At 38.8% G+C, this 26,201-nt stretch overlaps 1 pseudogene; it reads left to right on the top strand.

Annotated features, from left to right (window-relative positions):
* The first annotated feature begins 753 nt into the window (after positions 1-753).
* LOC148023470 (tubulin beta-1 chain pseudogene) lies at positions 754-25,962 on the top strand (annotated as a pseudogene).
* The last annotated feature ends 239 nt before the right edge of the window (positions 25,963-26,201 follow it).

Raw genomic sequence — 26,201 nt, 5'->3', positions numbered from 1 at the left:
TCAACCCAAGAATTTCTTCCATCTCTCTCATCAAGTGGCTGAGCTCAACAATTGGATGTAAAAGAGAGAGGAAGAACTGATTGACATACCTTGTTCAAGCTTGGGGAAGAGTTATTGGTTGCCTTCTTCAAGAGCTTTGTGGTTGCCCATCTCTTACAGCCCGTGGTTGTATGGGGGGGCCTTCAATGTTGTATATCCTCCCTTGTTGAAGCTTGTGGCCAGAAGATTTGAATATTTGGGCCAAATACTTTCAAAGCATCCCAATTCTATAATAAAGTCCCATATACCAAGCATTATAATGCTTATAAACAAAGCGATAGATGAACTTGAAGCAGAGTTGCAGTCTTGATAGACCAATTGCTAGTGATGTTGGGCCAACTGTATGGATTTGGAAACTTGAACTTCCTCAGACAAGAAAGACAAATTCTCTGGTACATTCGCATGGTGTTCATTGACTTGTTCACGAGGTAGATGAGTAATCTCCTTTGTGTGTCACAAAAAGATGACTATCACATAGACTTTGATGCATCCTTGGATTCGTAGACACCAAAAGATTTTCCCTTGACATTCTGATCTATCAAGTCTTAGACATCAGGTACTTGATCAACTTCCAGGAAGGCTACACCTCTTGAATCCATCTTCCAATCCAATCACCTGGAACATTTGGCTTTATTGGTCATCTTAGCAGAGGAATTGTTGGATAGTGGGGAGTCTTCTTTGCAAGGGTTTCAAGTGTGCCATTCCCTTGGAGGGGACACAGGTTCTAGCATGGGAACATTGTTAATCTCCAAAATTAGAGAGGAGTACCTAGACAGAATGATGCTTACATTTTCTGTTTTCCCCTTCCCAAAAGTTTCTGACACTGTTATAGAGCCTTACAATGCAACACTTTCTGTTCATCAACTGGTTGAAAATGTAGATGAGTGCATGGTCTTGGATAATGAAGCCTTGTATGACATCTGCTTCCAAACTCTCAAGCTGATAACTCCTACATTTGGTGATCTGAATGATCTGATCTCAGCCACCATGAGTGGTGTCACATGCTGTCTTAGGTTCCCTAGGTAGCTTAATTCTGACCTACGCAAACTGGCTGTGAATCTAATCCCTTTTCCTAGGCTTCATTTCTTTATGGCAGGTTTTGCACCTTTGACATCTAGAGGTTCACAGCAGTATCGGGCCCTGACTGTACCAAAGCTTACTCAGCAAATGTGGGATGCCAAAAATATGATGTGTGCATCAGATCCATACCATGGGCGGTACCTTATAGCCTCAACTTGTTTCAGGGGCCGCACAAGCACCAAGGAAGTTGATGAACAGTTGATCAATGTGCAAAACAAGAATTCATCTTATTTTCTGGAGTGGATTACAAATAATGTGAAGTCCAGTGTGTGTGACATTCCTCCTACAGGTCTCAAAATGGCCTCAACTTTTGTTGGCAATTCCACATCCATTCAAGAGATGTTCAGGCGAGTTTCAGAGCAGTTTATAGTCATGTTTCGCAGGAAGGCTTTCTTACACTGGTACACAAGGGAGGGCATGGATGAGATGGAGTTCACAGAAGCTGAAAGCAATATGAATGACTTGGTTTCTGAATACCAGCAATATCAGGATGTTAGTGCAGATATTGAAGTGGATTATGAGGTGAGGATATTTTTTGGTTTGGCACTTTGGCAAGAGCAGTCCTTTCTTGTGCTCAATTTGGGCAGACAAATGACCCCATTGATGCTTCAATGGCAAACACAACTGCCTGCTTCAATCCAAAATCAGGTGGGTTGGATTCTAGCTTCTAGGGTTCCTTAGAGAACAATACGAAGCTCAAGTCTCCATTGTTGGCATGGCCTGCTGTGCACAGCTGCGCCCTCTCACGCCCAAGTGCGCGTGCCTAAGCTATGGCTCCTCCGATGCCAGTCACCAAGTAGAGAGTGTTTACCTTTGGGAAAGGAAGGAGTCAAGGGGACAAGTCTATGAATTCATCGATGGGAGGCAAAGGAGCAAACCTTGCAGAAATGGCTAGCATTGGTTTGTCTGTTCCCCGAGGCCTCACAATCACTACCGAAACATATCAAGAATATGAGCTGGGTGAGATCTTTTGGCTTCAGCAATGTTTCATCCGAAACTCCCCCCCATTGCTCGAAAGTTCCCTCCTTGCATTGTACATCTTCCGAACCTGCTGTTGAAGCTGATGCTACTGGAGGTTGGATGCTTTCACGTCCAGCCTACAAGAAAGCATATGTGGTGCTGCAGGAACCTGTTTCCTTGCTTGATAGCCTCTTCCCATTAATTTCTTAGCTTCTTTACAAAGCTGGCCTCCTATTGGAGGTCCTTGTATGCCCTTTCCTCCTGCTATTGCTGCTCCAAATTTAGTCAAACATCCTGCCATAGCTCCTGTGTGTCTTCCAAGAAAGCTGCCATCTCTACTTGTGTACCTGAAAAGTAGGGTTTATTATTGGAAAATGAGACTAGATTTGAGGGAAAGGAGAGAGAAAGGAAGGATTTAAAAACTAAGCTCTGATACCAACTGTAATGAAGGAGACCTAGGAGAGAGAAGGAGAGAAGGGAGAGACTGCAGAGGAGAGAGAAAGAGGAAGAAGATGAGAGAAGAAGAGAGAGAAAGACTAGCATAAGAGAGAGAAAGATAGGAAAAGAGAGAGAAAGAGGAGGGGAGCCATGAAAGCTGGAAGGAAGGAGAAAAGAGACTTGATTATTGATAAACCGATGCCCTAATTGGGTCTCTCAACACCTTATATACCCTATCAGTATAACTGGGTATTCTCCATGCTAATCCGTGTCCTACCCATCTATCCCCACTCTTTTACAAGTAGTGGTTTTGGGGTTGATTTGTAGAAAATTACAACTACATGTTTTTCCCTTCTATGCACTTGCTTCATCTCATTATGGTTAGCGATTCTCACGATAATGATATCTTTAATATTGAGAAAGTGGATGGGACCAACTACAACTATTGGAAGACCCACATATGGTAGGTTTTAGTGCAAAAATTACACATTAGACCACTTAAAAATGGGGGTGTCAAACCCGAGAACATTGTGAATGAGGATTTGGATGAATTGGATGAGCCTAGCCACCTATGTATTAGTTACATTGGCAGTATCTGCACACTTGTACACTGCAGATGGTGGGCACCCATCATTGTCACTTCATTATTTATTCTTTCAATGACATTTACCAGTCACACATTGTGTTTGTTAGAGTTCCCACATCTTTTGTGTGTGTGTGTGTGTGTGTGTGTGTGTGTGTGCGTGCGTGTGTGTGTGTGTGTGTGTGTCTCTCTCTCTCTCTCTATCTATATATATATATATATATATATATATATATATATATATATATATATATATATATATAGCTCTTGCTCTTGCTCCTTCCACCATAGCTCCTACTTTCACTTGCGTACTTCTAATCTAGGCTCTCTCCCTTCAAATTGGACTTCACATATATGTGTCTACCAGTATCCAAATAAGGCTTTTTAGGCATCTACATAAACCGATTGACAAGGCCAACAATATAACTCAAGTTTGGCCTTGTGACAGTCATGTAAATCAAACTCCCTACTATCCTCTTGAACATAGTAGGGTCTTCTATCTCATCCCCAACATTAGGACTCAACTTCACATTTTGCTCCAATGGCATTGAAAGAGGCTTGCATGCTATCATACCATACTTAAATAACATATCGAAGCCATACCACCTTTGGGACAGTCATATACCGTCATCACATTTGATCACCTCAATACGAAGAAAGTACCTTAGCTCACCCAAATCCTTCATCTCAAACTTCTTCTTTCAAAGGTCATTGACTTCAGCAATCCCACTATCATTATCACATGTAATAATTGAGTCATCCACAAAGATGACTATGGTTACCAAGTTTGCATCTCCCTTTCTCACATAAAGTGAGTGATCAACATCAGAAACATAAAATTTAATATTGATAAGGTATTCTCCAATCTTGTCAAACCATGCTTGAGATGCTTGCTTCAGTCCATAGAGTGCCTTCTTTAACCTACACGCATATGTGGGATCGTCTAAATCCTCATAACCTACTGGCCATTGTATATATACTTCTTGTAATTTACCATGCAAGAAGTCAATCTTTACATCCATTTGCTACAAACTCCAACCTTTGGATGTTACCAAATCAATCACACATCTATTAGTTTCCATCCTAGCAAATGGACTAAATTTCTCTTCATAATCTATGCTATATGCTTGAGCATAGCCTTTTGCAACCAACCTAGCCTTACATATGCTAATAGAACCACCTACATTATGCTTAATTTTACAAACCCACTTATAACCAATAGCTTTCTTGCCCTTAGGTAATTGTACTAGATCCCAAGTCTTATTGACCTCTAATGCACTCATCTCCTCATTCATTGTTGCATCCCAATTAGCATAACCAATAACATTCTCAAAACTAGGCTCAACATCCTTAACCGCCTTTACCATATAAGCATAATGGTGAGTTTCATAACTTTCAAAATGAAATCTTTTAACAAGGTATCTAACCCTGCTAGAACTAGATACCACATTAGGAGAAATATGGACTCTCTTTTTTGCCCCTTAAGGAGTGAATAAACAAATATAGGCCTAACCAATGAGAGAGCTGGGATTCCAGATTCATGTAACATGAATCTTCTAGCCATATCTTGGACCAAATCTTCCCTCAGCAATAAAATAAGGGAAAAGGGGAGTACAAAGCTGTCACTTCTTGGAAGTTTGTGCCTCGAATTTTCATTTTCTTATTTTTTATGTTTGACTTTTCTTTTCTCCCCTTTTCAGTTTCCCCCTCTTTTTTAGGCGGAACTCAAATTTGTCATATCTCTTTCCCCGCTTCTTCTTTCCTGACGAAATTTTACAGCCTCACTGTTTCTTGCCCTGTCTGTAACCCTGTAAAATTTCATTTGCTTTGCACAAGCACAGAGAGAGTTTCATGTGTTTTATGAGAGCAGAGCTTGTTTTACCAAAGCCCTAAGATTCTCTTCACAAAACTCTATAGGTATATTTTTCTCTTCCATAGATGTTCTATGGTAAAGTTTTATCTCGTTTGGAGAAAACCTGTGCAAGTTATGTGCATTCTCTGACATGTAATTTCTTTTGTTTTGATGCTCTAGGAGTCTCTTACAGTCAATAATAGTGATATTTTGAATACTCAACTTCTTCTTCAACATCTTAGGGTTTCTATGTAAACAAAGTTACAGGTATATTGTCTTGTTTTTTTGTTGCTCCACTGTTAAATTTTATCTCGTTTAGACAAAATGTATACAAGTTACATGCATACTGAGCTTTCCTTTGTTTTTTTACTCCAAGAATCTCCGAGGGTGAAGAACAATGATTTATTAAGAACTCAACTTCTACAACATCTTTGGGATTTTGAACACTCAACTTCTTCTTCAACATCTTAGGGTTTCTCTGTAAACAAAGTTACAGGTATATTGTCTTGTTTTTTTGTTGCTCCACTGTTAAATTTTATCTCGTTTAGACAAAATGTATACAAGTTACATGCATACTGAGCTTTCCTTTGTTTTTTTACTCCAAGAATCTCTGAGGGTGAAGAACAATGATTTATTAAGAACTCAACTTCTACAACATCTTTGGGATTTTTTGCAGAGAAAGCCACAGGTATATTGCCATTTTTTACTACTGTTCCATGGTTAAATTTCAACACATTTGGACAAAGCCTATATAAGTTATATGTATGCGTTGACCCAATATTTCTTTTGTTTTTGTACTACAGGAATCTGTCAGTGAAGGAACAATGGTCTTGCTATAAGTCAACTTCTTGTTCAACATATCTAGGGATCTTTGTGAAAGAAATTACAGGTACAATGTTTCTTTTTTAAATTGATCCATTTAAATTTAATTTCATTTGGAGAGAACATTTGCAAATTATACACATGTTGATAGGTAACTTTTGTATTTGGTTGTTACAGATGTCTTCACGGAGGAAAAATATCAGTAGCATACTTGCAGTGGAGGTCTTCAACAGGAAAGATAATGGCGGTAATTGGATTTGTGATAAGTATTATAAGTTGGATTGGATTTTGATGCACCCAAGTACTCGAGGGAGTTTCAAGGTGAAGCGCAAGGATGTTGCAAACCCTAGCAAACATTGGAAAGGTAGAATTCTAGAGTTCAGAAAAGTGTTTAATGGCACAAGTGCAGTAACAGAAGTGTTGATTCAACATGTTTATATGCATAAACAAATCTCTGTACACGACGAGAACAACATTGCAAATTATAAACAAAACAGTAAGTTGTTAAATTTTATCATTGATTATTCTTTTGTATCAGAGTTGTTTTTAAAAGTCTTTACAGTATTCTAATTCAGTCTTGTTTGATTGACAGCTCTATATCCATCGACTTTGCATGAATGGCAGAATGTGGAATGTTTAAGCGGCAAGATACATGTTTGGCATGAAGAGATAGGTTCTTTGATCTATGATAATACCTCTACAAGTCAACTTGCCACTCAAAATATCTTTTTTTATAATTCATTGTATGTGGTAGAAAGCCAGAGATTGCAGCATGTCCCATTGCCGCCACTGTCTAGTGGTGAATGGTTCATTGGTAGCTTGGAGTTGTCAGGAGCTTGCAAGTCGAAGATAAAATCTGACATCAATAGTGCTATGAAACCCACCACAGGCTCCAAAGATGTGCATCTTAATTGGTTTATTCCATTCTCATTGTTTGCACATTTGTTTGGTTCATGTGATGTTTTGAAGAAAACAAAGATTACTTATCAATGCAAGTGTCCATTCGAGGAATGGATGAGTCAGTTATTGGGTGAGTCTTGGGAAGTCAAAAGAACACATTTTGATGAGACGATTGAGTGCAGGGTCAACCAATCTGATATTACATTCAGGTAAAACTTTTTTTACTACTTTGCATACCTTGATTTAATTGACATAGGTCTCGCTTAGATGAATTGTTATGTTAGTTGCATTGATCACTTACCATTATTTTTGTTTTTATTACAGGTATTTCATTGCTAGACAAACTCTGTGCGTTCGCTTTCGATATAGAAGATGGTGACTTTTGCGAGGGGAGTGGATCAGCTTGGATCAAGATATCCGAGATGACACACATACAGCGCTCGTAGATGTGGTAATCTTGTGGAGTGGTCATAATCCTTTCGTAGTCAGTGCAGAGAGTCATTGGCCCATTTATTTTCTGAGACAAGAAATCCAATTAATGTCCAGTGAGCCCCTCTACAACTTCTATTTCAAGTTAGATAATAGAAAAGTCAGGACTCGTAGTGAGCAATCCATGACATGTAAACAATGTGCTTCTCCACATATCCTTGAGATAGTGGAATCCTTGTAAAAAAACTTTATAAAGAGCGAATACATACCTTTTTTGAACTTCTGAGTACTTTAAATTTTAGTTTACTGTGATCCAAGCGTGTGATAATACATACTATAATTACTCAATCGTGCAGTTAAAAATCATAATTAAATTGCAGGTTAGAGGTCTATAATCTAGAGAATATTGTCTTTGCACAATGATATATTGTAGCGCATCTCTGCTGCTCGTTTCTTACATTTTAATATTAAATTGGATCCAAAGGGAATTTCAAGGCCTTTTAGATTTATTTTCTTTAAAAAATTATATATTTTCTCTCGTTAGACTTGAATATACTCAGCGACCCAAACATATTCGAGGATATAATAATGTAGAACGAAGCGTTTGTCTGTATGAGTAATTTTAACAGTGACTTTAAAGTACTGAAATAAAGAAACTAAGGTAAGAGTTTTAATTTGAAACTTTAGAATTAATAACTTTATAAAGAACCTTTATTTAAAACCCTAGACACATAAAAGCTATAACTCCAAACTCATTTTCACTTTCATTCTCCACTTCCCTACACTTGTGCTCTCATTCCTTCTCTCTTTGTGTGCCATGGCTACCACTCCCGCCTTCGCCGCATGGATCAGTTCCACATGCTACGCGCACATAGGGGACCAGATATACCCTAGGTTTTGCGTGACCTTGAGTCTAGAGAGCTCGCTTTCCGCTGTAGACCCTGACTCTAGTATACTAGCATCGTTTTGTGATGCAGTGAACCCTCTCACTTGCTCTATTCCCGACTCCACTCTCAGGTGGGTTCCCATGGATTTTTTGTATAGTTTGTGTGCCGGATCCAGCCATGCAAAGGTGATAAGTCGAGCCCTGGTGCATGTGGGGCAACATCTCCGCGCTAGAGCAGTGCCCACCTCGTCACAGGACCACGTCACGATGGATCTCATTGAGAGGGATGCCGCCTTTGCCATATATGTTATGTGCACTGAGGTGCAAGAGGACAGTGACGAGGACATCGACGCACCCTCTCGGCCACTATTAGAGTACTTTGAGAGGGAGCCTGAGGAGATCACTCTCGATCTGAGTGTTGAGGCAGCACAGAGCTTGGCCATTGTGCACCCACCTCCCTGCCCTGATGAGATGCCCACGAGTGAAGAGCCACCCCTCTCTTCTCTCCATGCTATCACCATCGAGGGGGTGGAATATCTACTCATGCAGGATGTGCTAGAGTTGTTGGAGCTTAGGGAAGAAGAACTATACTGTATCATGGTGCGTGATGCACCTAGTGATTTCATAGATTTTGATTTACAGGATGCCCCACCACATGTTGATGAGGTAGCTCGTTATGATGGCACGAGCATCGATGACATCTCTGCCATTGTGAGCATCCAGGAGCAGATTGAGGATGCGGCGCCACAGTATCAGATCTCTGATGAGGAGTTTGAGCGGTTGCAGGAAAGCCTTTTTGGTCCTCGACCCGACTATGCAGTGCCTACCCAGGAGAGAGACAAGGGCAACCCAGTGGCAGGAGCAGACCTGGATGCTCCATTACAGCGGCAGATAGATGATGCAGAGAAGGTAATGTTCTCGGTTTTATATGAAACTTAACCAGTAGGGCCTCTAGGGCATCGGGAGCACACAGATGTTTTTTTGTCGGGATCGGGCCCCCAGATGTGCCCTGGCCGGAGGCTCGCGTCTGGGGGCCTGAATCTGCAGATTCAGGCCCCCAGACGCGAGCCTCCGGCCAGGGCACATCTGGGGGCCCGATCCCGACAAAAAAACATCTGTGTGCTCCCGATGCCCTAGAGGCCCTACTGGTTAAGTTTCATATGAATATGATTTATATATCTTCAGCACACTCCATGCATAGTGAGTCTGATACTAAACTTGTGTGTTGCAGGAGATTGTCTATATAGATGAGTTTTCATCTAGGCAGGGTGGCCGATCTGGTAGCCAAGGAAGGGTGCAAGACTCGGCATTGAAGGAGTACGTTGGGCAGCTTGTCAATGACATTATTGTATTTCATAAGACATGCTCCCCTGCTTTTGCAGAGAACTTCTTGAAGTTGAGGGCACTAACAAAGGCTGGGCCCTTCAAGACCATCCCGACCAACTCCAGCCTGGAGAAAGTAGTGTTGCTTCGACGTTCGAAGCTTCTCTACTTATTCACGAGTACTAGGTCCGGCCCACTTTTCTCCATGGTGGCCCGTGGCATGGTTGCCGGTGTTGAAGACCCCACTGTCATTAGACAGGAACTATTGGGGCAAAATGTATTGTTGCCTATGATCAAGAATAGCTCTGACCATGGGGAGCCTAGCTCCAAGAAGCCTAGGAGAGAATAGATGTACTTATTGCCTACTGATATCGCATCACTGATATATTGCACTTTGTAATCTTCTCTTCAAGTGATGAAAACTGATGTTTGTTGGATTCGAGTGCAATGTAGTTTGTGATACGTGTCATTTACTGTTTTTTTTTACTTGAATGTTACGTTTATTTATCGAATTTATACGTAACACGATTCGTACCCTAAATTTAATACACAGTGCTTTATCGAATTCGTGCGCAACATGTATTTGTTCGAACGCATGTAACGATAACTCAACGACGTAAATAAAATAAATATCAAGCAACTAAACAAAAATAAGACGCGCCAAAAACTTTGTATTTGTATTAATAACAATTTTACATGGGGTCCATTACAACCAAGGCTTTACAAAATGTCTTCAGAAGCTACATTCCATGTGCTTTTGAGTTTGTACACCTCTATCCTTGCTGACCTCCGCGAGGACTATCTTTCCATCGCCGAAAGAACCTGACTATCCGCAGATCCCTCTCGATGACAGTGACCCTCCTTGCATGCACCGCTGCATAGACTGAGTCTCCAAATAAGTCGATGAGGTAGGCTTCAGCAGCTTCTTGTAGTGTGAGGAGGGCCTGGGCAGTCCAGCGATCCGGTTGTTTCGCGCGTGATCTGTATGGAAACTGGTTCTTGTTGTTCATGATCAGTATGCCCTCCATGATCCCCCGCACCAACTTCTGGAATGAAGCCTTCGGTATCAGGAGGTGAGTGGTCTTCTGGTAGTGGCGGATCTCGCGAAGAGCCACTGTGCCTGGCTTCCATCGACGCTTGCGATGCTGGCGTGGTGGTGGTGGTGGTGGAGCTGGAGGACGTGGCTGCCGTATGGAATTTCCAAGGGGGTATCTTCGGGCCGCTTGCTTGGTGTGTACCATGTCTTCTGATGGGGCCAAATTTTTAATATAAATGAGTTTTTCTAATGCCCAGCATGAGGGTGAAGTTTCACCAGATTCTGATTTATAAATTTGACGGTTCAATCTTTTTTTGAAAATGCGTTAACTGCATTATACTGCACTGATAATGTATTGTCAACCTCGCAACTGTAGATTAAAAGTATTGATAATGAGTGTGCGCAACTGCAGATTAAATGTATTGTCAACCTCGCAATGCGAAACATTGGAAACTTAAAAATTGACAAAAAATAAATCATGGGTAAAATGGAATATCGCATCAGATATACTGTTGCCAAACCACTAAATATAGTAAGGATATAGTGCATCGGTCCATGTACAACTGATCACCGACGTGTACGTGGTTGCACATTGAATTTATCCTCAACAAAACTACTTACAAAATTGGAAACTTGAAAATTCACACAATGCGAAACATGGTCAAAATAGAATATCACATATTGGATTTAGCATTGCGAAACTATGAAATACACGGTAGATAGTGCATCGCACCAAGTACAACTAGAGCTAGGGAAAATTTAGCTCCATTTTGCAGGCCACTACTATCAAATACTTGAAGGTCTACTGGAAAGATAACCCAAAACTAAGCTCCTTACAATCTACAACCAAACCTGAGCTAAAAACATAGATCCAATTACAAGGTAGCTTCTCAAAGCATATTGTTGACATTAAGATTAAATGCATCCTTGTTATTGCGGATCCTGCGAACAAGAACCAGATCTATGGGCTTAATAGTGATACGTCGGGCATGAATGGCTAAAAGTTGACCATCACTCATTAGATCAATCAAGTAGCTTTCAACTGCTTCTTGGAGAGCAAGCAAGGCTTGGCTTGACCATCGCCCCACATTCCTTGCCTGGTTCCTCGAAAAGAACTTGTGATGATGCCCTGACTGTAGATCTTGCAGTATTTCTCGCACCAACCTGGAGAATGGTGCCTTAGGAATAATCAAGTCGGCACTCTTCTGGAATTTCCTTATCTCGCGTAGCGCAGCTGTGCCTGGTCTCCATCTTCGCTTTTTATGTGTTGGAGGGTGTGTATTACGAGCTGGAGCAGTAGTGGGAGGTGGAGCAGCTGGAGCATGTGGACCACCATTTTTGGACAATGGCGAACCATCATTATCGACCATACTAGGGCCACCATTGTTGGCCACAGTAGCGCCACCATTATTGGCTGCAGTAGGGCCACCGTTATCGGTCACCAGGGGATCTTTGTCACTCACAGTACGCTCACTAGATTCGGAAGAGTGTTGAGCTCTTGCTCTCGCATGCGCCTTTTTGATAGGAAGCTTGGAACGTGCCATGGCTGTGATGATGAAGGATAGAAAGGTGGAGGGTAGAGTGGAGAGCAATGGGAAAAAATGAAAGGAGAGACGACTTAAATACGAAACTTTCAAACTTACTGTGGTGTAAATGAATTTTAAATTTATCATTTCATTTCATTTCTCCACCCCATCCCTACCTCTCTCTATCTCCTGACACCCCCCTCATGCCCCCCCCTCTCTCTCTAGGCCAATGAATGTTCCAATGTTTAGAATTTTCATATCTTTGTCTTAGGATTTCAAAATCGACTTTTCATAATTAAAAAACAAAGTTCGAAATCGACTTTGAAAAATATAGTGACAAACCTTTGAAATTTTAGAGAAAATTTATAAGACATCTCATGTTAGAGATATGAGTATTGATGTGTCATATCCTTGGGACTTGTGCTCTCTTGTGGACTCTAAATGCATCAAAATTATTATCTTTATCTAGGTCTCCTTTTTTTGCCATCTCTCTCTTGGGTTGCCAACCATTCTGCGTGCCGTTGTCTAGCTGTGCTGTTTTCATATCTTGCTTTTCTCACTTCATATATTGCCCTACTTATAGATTCTGCTTGAGATGTTTTGGACTTCTTTTCTTTTTCCTCGTATCGTATCTCTAGTCTCCTATACCACCATTGGAATAATTGCCTCATAGAATTGGAATCATTGATGCCACCTCCATGATCAGTTGCCTTTTGAAAAGCACAGCGAGCTTGCCAGTGAGATCTTTCCATGCCTTGAGTTGACCATATTGCCAAACTTCCTTGATCTGCAAAGTATGGACCATGTGCTTCAAGTATATGCTGCACAAGAAAAGAGATTAGAAACACAAAGTAATTCGAAATGATGATTTTTTTTGCAATGGTGATAATACTGACCATGTAGTGTGTTATGCTATTTGTAGTCCATGCCTCCACCATGGACTTATGAAATTTAGCAGCTGTCTCTTTAAATGCATTGGCATCACCATCCATAAACCCCAACTTCTGTAAGAGAGCTGCTAATCTATCTAGGTGTATCCACACTTCTGCCTTCGCAATCCTCGTTCGTCCCCCATTGCTCCAATCTGAAACAGCAAGGTGCAACTTTTTCCATGCTTCGTACTTCTCTGGTTGTTTTACTAGTATATTGCCTTCCTCATCTCGAGGTGGAGATAAAAACTTTCTAGCCTTGGGTCCGCCAAAGCATGGTTTACAAGGAACATTTCCACTCTTCCCTGATTTTTTCTCGTCCTTTTTTATTTCTACTTGGCCTCCGTGCAATCCAACTTCAGAGAGGACTTGTTCTACCTTCTTGCATGTAGCATCAGATTCTGACACGGGCTGCATCTTGTATGCAAAGCATATATATTCATATACTAGCTTCTCAATTATTCTAACCAAACAATGCAATGTGCAAAAGTGAACCCTTGTTAGTGGTATTTCCAAAATAGGGCGCCAGTTTGGATCCACTGGAATTAGCATTCCATTTCTCATGACTTTCTGATCACGTGTCGGAGCACCCTGTTGTCCTGCCTTGGCAAGCCATTCTTTCTTTCCATCTTTCCCTTTCTTCCTAGTTTGCATGCAGTATATGCACGGAAATTTTGCATTTGCTGCATTTGATAAACCAAACATACACTTCAATGTTTTTAAATCACCTGCAAGATGCCATTCAACTTGATAGTCCCCAAACCCCTCAACATGTAAAACTGCTCCATTATTTTGCTGTTGAATAACACTGGGTATATTAGTGAGGTTAAAAAAAACTTTAAGTACTTCATGGTCCTCCTTTGGTACTTCAAATGCTGCAAGCCACCATATTTCATTCTCCGATTGTACACTGAAGTATAAAGGATGTTTTTCATCGATGTTGGGATCCAATGCTTGATTCATAAGTGTTATACTCACACGCTCAAGTTTTTGCCCCTTGATAATCTCACTCTCATCAAGTTTGAGGACAAACTTAAGCTTGCCTCTACATTCTTCCATAGACATATTGTAAAACTTGACCATAGCAATCTAAACCCTACATATATCCAATACAAAGTTGTTGGATGCATTCAATACAAAGGCAACTTCTTTGGAACCATACTTCAATATGTGTGTGTTCCAGATGCGTAGGCTCACCAATTAGTTCTAAAACTTTCTCATTTAGTTGTTTTCGAGCCTTCTTCACGTGAAATGGTTTTGGCAGAGGCATTACTCGCTTAGTATTGAAGACTTGCTTAAAACCTGTATCCAATTGTTGATAGAGCATACTATATGACTCAGAACTCATTCCCACCTTGTCACATAATCCCTGAGCATCTGTAGTAGTAAACAAGTTGCTCACATCCCTAAGACGTTCACTAGCAACACCATCCACAATGTCCCTGAATTTACGATTTTCCAATGCATTTTTGACCATATTCTTGCTAAGGACTTTGGCAATAGTATCATTCTCTGCATGAGGAAACATATTTCTCATTGTAGTAGATTGAGCATATATCCGTCTATGATATTGTCCACTTCCTTTGGCTAATTGGCCAATTGGTTTAACGGATCGGATGCGCCGACGTGCCTCTTTGGTTTTTAAAGTGGGCCCAATCTCCAAAGTTTTTGTGAGCTTCCTCTCTATGTTTTGATTCTCCTTCTCCAAGTCATTGACTTTAGACTGTAACTCCATATTCTGCACGTGTGTAGCATGCATAGCATCTTCAATGACAGACATTGCTTGTTGTAGGTTCTGGTTCTCTCTATCCTTCTCAGCCAATAATCTATCCTTTTCCATCAAAGACTGCATATTCCCTTGTAATCTTGTCTGCATATTTGTCAAGGTTTGATGAGCCCCTGCTAATCCTTGTGTGACAAGTCTGCATGTGTATCCATACAATCCTTCATTGCCTTCACAAGCAAACTTTACAAATGATGTAAGCCCTTCAAATTGTGGTGGCCTTCGAGTGAGTGGATCGGGTGGATAAATGCACCCATCAACCCAAAGGTCCACATTTTTTTTCCCTGCATTTCTTTTTTGTTGCATCCTGCATCTTATTGCATCATCTCTTTCCACAGTTCTTTTGAACATTGGTGCATATTCATCCTCCAATTGAAAGTGAATATCTCTCTTTCTCTTGGTACATCCTGCACCTGCATTCTGCAAAAAAAAAAGTATGCAAATGTTAACTTGGATTAACATTCAAATCGCAGAACTACACCCCTTTGATTCACTATATCTGTGTTTTTTTTAAAACCCAGTTGGTTCTTGTCTCTTTCTCTTGCTTTCAGTCTTGATAGACCCTAATCAACCCCTAATCAGCCTGTAATCTTGGCTTTTAATCTACCTCTAATTAGCATCAAATCTTATCTTCTGTTCTATCCAAAATATTCTCTCTCTCTCTCTCTCTTTCTCTCTCTCTCTCTCTCAACAAAAATTCATCAAGGAAACCCTAAACACATTCATACTGAAGCTTGGCTAGTGGAAAACAATAACATCATCTTATCTTCTACCCTAATTTACTATCTGTCACTCTATCACTTATTTTCTTTGTTCATCTCACACAGTCCTCTCTGTCCCCCCCTTCTCCCCTCCTCTCTCTCTCTCTCTCTCTCTCTCCCCCCTCTCTCTCTCTACGAATTGATGCTTAAGGACTGAACAACAACTGTGAAGAATAATAACATCACAAAGATTTAAAAAATAAAGATACCTCCATTATCACTGGATTGCTTGTAGTATAGACTGTTGAAGACAGAGATTTCTTACTGCATATTTCTGAAGAGGAAGATGGCTTGTAGCAGGGTAGAGTGTGTTGTAGATAGAGATTCTTTGATTTCAACAAATGGTATCAAAACTACTCCTCAACGCTGCTTCAGAAGAACTCGTATGCAAGAAACCATATTCTGGAGGGAAAGAGAAGAATGCACAAAATTTGGGACAAAACTAGAGCTTTCTGAGGGAATGAAAAAATGCCCAGAAATAGGTATATACTTGTCCAAAAAAGATGAAAATTTACAAGGAAACTCTCGAGTCAAAAAGGTGTCTCTAGGTAAAAAACAATCTTAAAATATGATGTGTACGTCATTTTATATCGTTTTTTAACTTCCGCCCTTTTAAGAAGCGAGAATGAGAATGATTGAAAAGTCATGAGGGCACTAAAGAGGGCATTAAAGAGTCATGAGGGCATTAAAGAATGATTGGCTGCGTTTTTAGAAAAAATAGAATTGTATTTTTTTAGTTATGAGGATTTTGAGAAAAAGTGACCTTATCCTGCAGTTTGGGAATAAAATAATAGGTGAAATCTATTGAAAACACAAAAACGAGATTTGCTTGATTGTAGAAGATCTCTTTTTATAATATTATTTTGGAATCTCTTTTTAGAGAGAGAGAGGTGAGAGAAACCCCTTAAGGGGCAAAAAAGAGAGTCCATATTTCTCCTAATGCTAGGTTCGTTAATGGAACCTTTACATTACCATGTGCTCTTTGTACACCTAGTATCTTGACTAAGGGAATACCAAGTTTATCATCCAAACTCTCTAAACCCTTGGAATCTCTAGCAAATCCCAAATGACTAGCAGATGCATCATTATCTTACACTTTTTTCTTCCCTTTGTCTTTACCTACAATACTAATCGATACACTTGAAGATGTGGGATTGCTTCTTAGTCTCCCAAACCAAGGGCTAATTGTAGATGTAGAGCCAGATGATGGTTCTACTCCACTAAGGCTCTTGATTCTTACTTTTCTTTTTGCATATAACTATCATGATCATTATCATAATCCAATGCATCACCACTAGATGCATACCAACTATTCATCTCATAAAAAATAACATCCATGCTCACTTTGAACTCACCTATGACAAGGTTATAACAATGATAGATGTTTTTCTCTAAAGAATATTTAATAAAACTACATTTTTCAACCTTTTGATCAAGATTTTTTTGCAATTCATCTAAAAGCAAACACTTTCAAGTGTGACACCTCGAGCTTCTTGCCTATAAACCATTCTTCGGGGATCATTCTATGAACTACAACTATGGACATCAGTATGAATAGCTTCAAACAGAAAATATTTTGGCAAATTTTTTTCAGCCCCATCAATTCTCGTGCAACTTATGTAATGTTTTTTTTTCCTTTCCTCAACCCCATTTTGCTGTGGATTATACCTACAAGTAAACTATCTCTTTATCCCATGACACCTTAAGAAGTCACTAAAATCGTTAGAGAGGTGCTCTCCCCCTCTATGTGACCTCAAGCACTTAACTTTTAAGCATGTTTCTATTTCAACAGTAGCCTCCTTGAAAGCTTTGAATTACTCAAATATATCACTCTTTTCTTTCATGAAATACACCCATAAATTTCTTGAACAATCATCAATAAATGTGATAAAATATTTGCTACCACTAAGAGATATGTTTTATGTAGGCCCCAAACATTTGTGTATACAACATCAAGTATATTCTTACTTACATCTCTATCATGTGAAAAAGGTTGTCTTGTCTGCTTACCAAATTGACATGCTTCATATACTTTATGAAGTTCTACAACTCTAAAAGCAGGTAACCCTATAACCAACCCTTTGGATTAGATTAATTTTAGTACTTACACATTTTTATGTCCAATATTTTTGTATCATATTTCAATATTTGCTACCACTCTTCATCACATGAAACTTTCGTGATGGGTAGTTATTCTTGTCCAGGTTCTCAATAATGGGATTTCCATTATTATTTCATATTTTCACAAAATTGATACAAAACAGTAAGCAAGTATTCTGCAATCTTTTATAACAAGTGCACATCAACAAATGAAGCAACCTTTTTTATCGACTACTCAACAGTACATGTAATTTGCAACCTATTAGCATATAAAACTTGTGTTTTCTTCCACATAAACACCTAAGAATTTACAAATTCAAAAATTGTAACTTGTGCATCCACTTTCGATCAACATAACTGAAATCACAATATACTCTAAAACTATTGTCTGCAACCTTACACGTCTAAAATGGAGCCCCAAACGACCTCAGATGGCCAAAAAAGCTATAGTATAAGCTCTGAAAGGCTTGTATGCAAAATATGCAATGCTCTGCTTACACACTAAATCTCACTGCGACCTGAGATTTTTGCTTTGCCTTACTTCCAATGCCTCCACAGACACTATTCAAGATAAAGAGTGAAAGAATGGAAGAGCTTCTTACCCATTGCTTACTTGCTCAAATCCTTGCTTTTTTTCCTTCACTTTAGCTTTCAAAACCAACCTCTCTTAGTGGCAGCGCTCTGATACCATGTCACAAATTACGTGTTGGGGGAACTTGCTTGAGCTCTTGTGCTAAACACAAATCATACATACAAGAGGAAGCTCACTCAAGAACACAAGAAGAGAGATGGAGGCCAAAATATTTTCTTGTTGGTTTCTTCTTTTTCTTTTTCACACAATGAATAGATAAGATACAACATAAATAAAAGTGGTCCATGAAGTCAAAGAGTGCATAAGTGACTATAATAATCAACTGACACTATAATTATGCCAGTTGTAGGTAGGTGCAACAAACTAAATAAAATAAGTGATAAGTAAGTGGCCATATGAGGATCATAGTGACCACCAATATGCTAAGTCTAGACGTGCAGACCCATCTAACCAAGAAGTCCATCATCAATGTTCGCACATGTTGAGCTTGTCATCTCAACAAACTCATGATATAACTACTTGCCCCTTTTCTTTATTATTGATCTACCATCCTACAAAAATGACCTTTTTTTTATCACCTTGTTGAAAAGATTATTTGTTGTATTTAACAATTGATCGATATCCTCTTTGGGTGTTTCAAACCCTATGCCACTATATCGCTCCTTTTTATGCTGCAAGGCTCCTTGTGGTTGCTAGTGGGTGTCTTGGTCCCCTTTATCTTTGACCATTTCTCCAAAGTAGCTTTGGGGGTTGCCCTATGTGCACATTTGTGCAATGTATCCTCATCACATCTAGCACTCACAAGAGTCTTTAGCAACTAGAACCATGGAAGCCTAAAAGCTTCACACCTTCAGGATGGCTATCACAAGAGTCCTAAGCAAGTAGAAATCTACAAACCCTTAGCAAGAAGAAGAGAGCATCAAGCGGACCAACACTACCAAAGAACTCCCATGCAAGACCTCACATCACTTTTTTTAAAAAGTTTGCATGCATCCAGCACTACAATTCAACTGTCAAATGTCCAAATCATAATGAGCCTCTCTATCTCATTTTTTAATTTCAACATTTTGTTACAAAAGTTTTCAACATTTTTTCAAATGCATAAAAGGAAAGCCCAAACTTTCTCCAATTTTTCCAAAAATAACCAATGATGTAAACTAAAAATGGGTATTTTGTACCACCTATTGCCCACATGTTGATGCAATCTCTAAAATTGCCATTGGAATAGTATTTTGCCAACCTTGGTGAACATAACATAGATTTTCTAAGGAGCTTTCCCAACATGCAACTACTGAAACTCAAATAAACTATTCTATTATTGAGAGGGAAAGGTTAGGGATGGATTTTTGTGAAGAAGTTTCATCATTATTTACATGCCTCCCCCTCTACCTTCTTAAGCTATTAATACTCTTCAAATTGATCCCATGCATCATTCCCATTTTTCACTTCACTCCATTCTTTTGGGTTAAGAGCTAAAAGTGCATGCAAATCTACAACACCACCCATTATTCGACAAGGTCCTAAGTGAAGAGAAATTGCATGTGGCCAATTACTTTGATGATCCCTCTTTACTCATTGATATCACCATCTCTTGTGTGGCCCTGCCATGCAACCTTCTAATCTTGATGCTTTTATTGAATTGGAGTATAATCCAAATTTCTACAATTGTTGATTCTTAAAATTGTAGAACGTTAATCCTTGTAATAGCTAACCCTAGTTAACTTTGTACATACTTTATTCTTAAGTTGAAAGGTTGCACTAGTAGAGTGTAAACCCCTAGTGAATGCAAAATGACCACAGGTGACAAGGCAAAGCACTAAAGCATTAGGACAAGTAGAAAATATTAATAATTGAAGCTTTTCTAAAAATCTTAAGCTAAAGAAATACTAAGACAATAAGATCACACACCAACCTTACAAAAGACAATGATATTAGGCCCCAATTGCACTTAGGTTATAGCTTAACTTCAACATCCAATGATAATCTACTTCCTCAATAGAAGTTGCAATTTGCTTCATCAATGATCACACAAGTCTTTATCAATAGTATAGCTCTTCTTCAATAACCACTTCAATAACAACAAGACAATGTGTTAGAAATGTCTAGGCTCAATACTCCTTTTTCATTATGCACATTATAGAGCATAGTTTCATTTTTCGAGCTAGGATTTCTATTTTCCATCAACCTTTACATCCCTTTTCGTTCAATTTTCAAATTTGAAATGTTGCAAAGCCAAATTGTATGGCATTGTATTATTCAAGAAACAAAGAAAAGAGAGAAGGAAAAAAAGGACAAAAAAAAAGATACACATACAGGAATCACATCGCACCTAGGGGTCCTCAAGTTGGATGTGTCTAATAACCTTGGTCATCCATCTCTATCTCTCACCCCATAGCCCTCTTTGAATTTTTACCACACATTTTCTCATGCTCATCAAGGTCATGACATACCTAAGGGACCACTTACATCAACTACCCTATGTGGCTATCCATAGGGAAACCATGATTCTTCACAAGTTAATTGGATTGGAAGCTTTAGTCCATTCTATCTTTTGAGTTTTCCCATGATCTTATTTGACAAATTCCTCTTCCCTCAACAACAACAATTCTTTCCATCTTCATTAGTTCATCATTCATTGCTCCCTCAAGCACCATCATCAATTAAGAACAACCCTTGAAGCAATCTTCCAATTATGTAATATTTTGCATTATACGCATACACAATTTCAGGTCCTCAAGTGTGGAACAACACTTGAAGCTTGCTTGAAGTTTGACCCATCTTCCAAATCAATAATAACATACAACTTGCACACAAAACAGAATACTATCACACTCTCCTAGAAAGTGAATGCACATGAGGTTTCTCTTTGCAGGTATAAAAGTTCATGGAGAATAAGAAAGGATCTAGCAAAGAACACCCACAAAGTGGGTAGGATCCCTAGGAAAGGGTGAAAACCCTAATTCACAGTTATGGAAACTCTAAAACGAAAAAGGGGCATAAACTCTAAATTACCAAGGGCCTAACCCTAACCTCCTAACTTGAATTGTAGTCTATATAAGGGAGGTATCATTTGTATTCATCCTTGTTGATGCATCCATGCTACAGAAGCTCTGTTAGTGTACCTAATGAGCATTCATTCACTTCTTCTGCTCTATTGTCTTGTGTCTCTTGTTAGGAATGAGGGAGAGAATGAGTAAGCGAGAATTGTGTTTGAGCAAGAGCCTTGGGGAGATAGAGAAGCTCTACATCATTGAGATTATGACCAAAGTGAGTCACAACTTTTGAAAGAATAGAAATTGGTATAATGTCCCAAGTGTTGTGCATCTATCGCAACATTGGTCTAGGCAATAAATATCTCTATGGTTATGTCAGGCTAGGTAGTATTGTTCAAGGCTAGCCTTCTTAATGTTATCATGCTTGTGCATAAGCTACCTCTAATCACATCATCTTTATTATCTAAGTCATCATATTTATCCTAATGATAATGTTGATCATCATTTTCATCTTGTTATTATTGTCACATGCTCCATCTAGCTTGTTTTTTATCTCTACTCTTTCCCATTGCTAGATTCTCTCTCTCCTCTTATTACTTCATTCAATGCTTGACTACACTGCCTCTTTAGTCCTCATGTAGAGGCCTTAGTATCAATGCCATTAGCATTATATCTAGCCATGTTTCATTTAGCATTATATGGATTCTATATTTCCTTCTCTATATTCTCATTTTCTCTCATAGCTCCATGGTTACTTTCACATGCAATAAGTTGGTCTATGGCCAAGTGTGTTGCATCCATGACATACCTTGCTACATTTTGTGCTTTGTCCTCTTTTTGAACTTTTCAAGCGTGTTCATGGTCTTCTTCATGTAGCACCTCCTTCTAGATATAATTGGTGGTTTGTGGCAAGCAACACATATTCTTTCTTATGATATCTTTAGTTAGTTTTGGAATACATATTCCCTATTGATTTAAATCTCACCTAATATCTTTCTTAAAATAAAGATACTCCCATTCCTTGGTAGGATATCATACAAAGATATGTTATCATGTTGCTTCTCCCCATGGGTTTTTGCGAGGTGCCTATACTATCTAGGCTAGGGGAGACAACCTTTAGTAGCCACTTAGACACCTCTCCACCATGAACAATATTGTTTGAATCCCATGAGATTCCCATCCTTTACCAATTGAGTTATCTTCAGGTCTATCTTGTAGTGAATCCTTGACTCTTAACTAAAATAACCAAAACCAAGGGTTCCTAGACTTTTAAGGTCATCCTAAGAATAGTAATCTAAAGTCTATTTTAAAGACACCAGTTGGCATCCTCTTAAGGATGAGAGAAACCCAATTATTGCATTTGCTTCAAGGAGAGTGTGACATGAGAGGAGCAATGTATCAACCTCTTTATTGTAGTCTAGTCATATTGCATTCCTCTTAAATAATGTAAATTTGGATTTTATGTTGATACATGGTTGGTCACTATTAGTTAGCCCTAATCTTAACAACAACATAGAAAGCCATTCGACTAAATAGGTCTATCCATCTATAAGTTGGGGTCTACAAGACCTCCATGCATCCACTTGCAATGGACTCCTTTTCCTAATTACGCCTTGTGCATTATCTCTTTCTTCAATCTTTTATCTTTTATTATTCGACTGTGTGTTTTGGTCTTCTAGCATGGTATCAAATGTTTAGGTTTCTTAAAGGAGTCATGCTTACTTTTTTTGGTGATTCCAACACATTGATTGTTTACATGTGCTCAAAGAGGGTGTTAAAAGTGGTCATATCATAGGTTCACATGCACCCACTACCTAATTTATGGAAAATCACTTTATTCTTTATTTGGTAATTAGCCAATCTATTTTGTGGTAGGACAAGTCCTTTATTTTTTTTCTATAAAAGGAGGGAGTGTGACCACAATCTATTATCATTCTTATACTAGTAAATTCTTAATCTAGAGAGACAGAGCTTATGGAGTGTGAGCTAGCACTCAACTATTGTACTCTTGCCATAGTGGATTTCCTTTATTCATTCCATATTTGCATTGCCTCTTTCTTTGATCTTGTGTCTTCTATTATTCCCCTATGTATTTTGCTCTTCTAACAATGTTGACCAATACAATCAGCTTCCTAGCTTAGCCCATCATACAAGGTTTATTACATGATTCTTTAGTCTAACGTATCAATCAACCAATAATGCTAGAATCTTTTTGCACTAACAAGAGAACTTTTCATTAATACATTCTCAAATGACACTAGCCAAACAGTACATTGGAAAATTTTGGAGGTTATCCCTTAGGCCTTTTAAAGGAGAAAGAAAATAGAGTGCAACCAATGATAAATAACCAAAGGTAACATTGTAAAGTAGCACAAAAATATCAAAATTCTAAAAGTATAATGTGTATGTTTGATTAGAGAACATTTCCAAAAAGGTAGGTGACAAAATATTAAGGGGATCCTCAACTTCATCGTTTGGAAAATCATTAACATCATCTCACATCTCTTCTCCATTCCTTAACACTCAAAAAACTATTCTAAAGATGTGGATTTCAATGCATTTGAAAGGTCCAAAAATCCTAAACATTGATCTTTACATCACCTTAATTGAACATTCCTAGAGAAAATTATAGCAAAAAAACACTCGAAAAAGTCATAGTGGAATTTCATGCAATACAAGGGTCATATCACATTGAATTTTGCTACACTTTTTTGTCATAACTCTGTCTACGAATATGTAGGGTCTTTGCATGATCCAAATACATTGAAGATGTGAAAATCATCAAATCTACATCCTTAGAATACTTTTGAGTACACTTAGTAAACTTAGCGTATGTGAGTGTCAATAGGATCTCTCAAACAAGCCATGCCAAAGCAAGTAATCCTAGCTTTATACATTATATCAAAAGGAGCATGTCATTGCTTAATATTTTGAAGAATGATTCTAGCTACAACAAAGTGATAACTGGGACAAGTCACATGTAGCAGCTTCAATTGCAATCATATGCCTAATAGTCCAATCACGCTTAGGCTTTTCTTTTCTTTCCTTAGAAATGAAAAAGCATGAGATGATGTCAACAATTTTCCAAATGGTGACATTGAGAGCCTCATCAATATCTTGTCAACCTAATTTTCTAAGTTTAGAAAGATTTTGGTTGTGTGCAAATTAGATGTGGGCATCTTTTGAATCCTTTTTTAAAGAGAAAATAAAAGTTTTATTGGTGTCTTGTAAGGCTTACAAATGACCTTTAGTATCTCCTAATGTCACTGTCACCCCACAAGCAATCAATTATTACTACTACTAATGACCTAAGATTTCCCATTTTAAACCCACCTATGAGATGTATGCCCTAAGTGGCTCATACCTCATTCTAGACAACCAATAATGCATTGAGCTAGCCACTTATCCTCTCCGAAGCTAACAATCAACCTTTCCAATCCTTCAAATACTTCAAATTTGGAATCATTTACCAAGCATGCCTTCTTGATAAATCCATGCTAACAATTCGAGCTCTGTATATCTCCTTGTACAAAGCAACAATAAAATAAGCACACTAGGGGAATTGAGACACAAAATTTTGGTTCCATGTGATTAAGGTATCTTATATCAAGTGGAGAAAGATTGCCAATGTACAAGCATAGGATCAATGGGAGCATCAAAAATTGACTTGATGAACTACTAGAAAAGAGTAGGTGTGATTGGACTATTAGGCATATGATTGCAATTGAAGATGCATGTGACTTGTCCCAGTTATCACTTTGTTGTAGCCTAGAATCATTCTTCAAAATATTAAGCAATGACATGCTCCTTTTGATGTCATGTATAAAGCTAGGATTACTTGCTTTGGCATGGCTTGTTTGAGAGATCCTATTGACACTCACATATGCTAAGTTTGCTAAGTGTGCTACACAAAGGAAAGAATCATATAGATACGCTAAGTTACTAAGTGTGCTAAGTCAAATTTTTTGTGAAAAGATGAGCACTATTCAATGGAGGTTGAACAATTTGTCCATGGAAAGTATTTAAGGGTATTTTAAAATCCATTTTTTTAAATTGTCCATGGATATTGTGAAAAGGCTCCTCAACACTTTCAAGAACCCTACCCAATAAAATAGGGGCTGAATGTATAGTGGCTCCCAAAAGTCCTTGCCCACGAAAGATAGGGGTTTAAAGATTATCCTCCAAACTTCCTAGTGGTCAGGACTTTGGACATACTCTCATGGTCTCACCAACAAAACTAACCTTACCAACACAAATATTGGACACTCATAAATATATTTTTCGAACCCTACACCCTGCATCCCCCACGGCATAATCTATTTTATTCTTTATTTTTGTTTTAGGCTCGGTGAACTCTCGAACCTCCATTTTTGGCCACGAAGTACGTGTGCTCTCCCCAAACCTACATTTGAATTTGGAAATCATCACTTATTGAGGTCCTTTAATATTGCATGACGAATGCATGCACTACGAAATTTATTCTTTATTTTTATTGTAGGCTCGGTGAACTCCCGAACCTCCATTTTAGGCCCCGAACTTGTGCTCTCCCCAAACCTACATTTGAATTTAAATTTGAATTTGGCAAATCACTTATTTAGGTCCTTTAATATTGCATGACGAATGCATGCACTGCGAAAATAAAGAAGCAAAAGAAGAGATGCACGACGAAGTTTATTCAACGAAGCAGGGAGTAGGCGGGTCCAAGGAGCAAGTCGCAGGTGGTCCATGCAGAGAAGGTGATCCAGCCTTCCCCCCTCGACACCCGCCCTGCCTCGTGGCCGCCAACCCCCCCCCCCCCCCCCGCCCCTCGTCGCACCCCCCTCGCGCCTCGTACACTGCCTCGCCTCGCCTCCCGCACCGCCCTGCCCCGCCTACGCCTTGCCCCGCCGCCCGGTGGTCCCCGGTCGCGGCCTCATGCCTCCCGTCGTAGTATTATTACATTATTAGTTATTGTATTATTATATTGGTATTGATGATTATATTGTTAGTTATTATTATTATTATATTATTATATAGTGATATTAGTTATATAGTTAGTAGTCATTATAGTTACTATTATTATTATTAGTTAAATAAGTATAGTTATAGTTAATAGTTATATAGTTATAGTTAGTATAGATATATTAATAAGTGTGTATAGCTAATTAATATACTAATAAAATAATAACT

Source organism: Lygodium microphyllum, chromosome 16 (genome assembly GCF_053477565.2).
Source record: "Lygodium microphyllum isolate KBCC chromosome 16, Lygodium_microphyllum_v1.1.10, whole genome shotgun sequence".
NCBI lineage: Eukaryota > Viridiplantae > Streptophyta > Polypodiopsida > Schizaeales > Lygodiaceae > Lygodium > Lygodium microphyllum.
The sequence above is the reverse complement of the archived record's forward strand: the minus strand, read 5'-3'. Positions and strand labels throughout refer to the sequence as shown.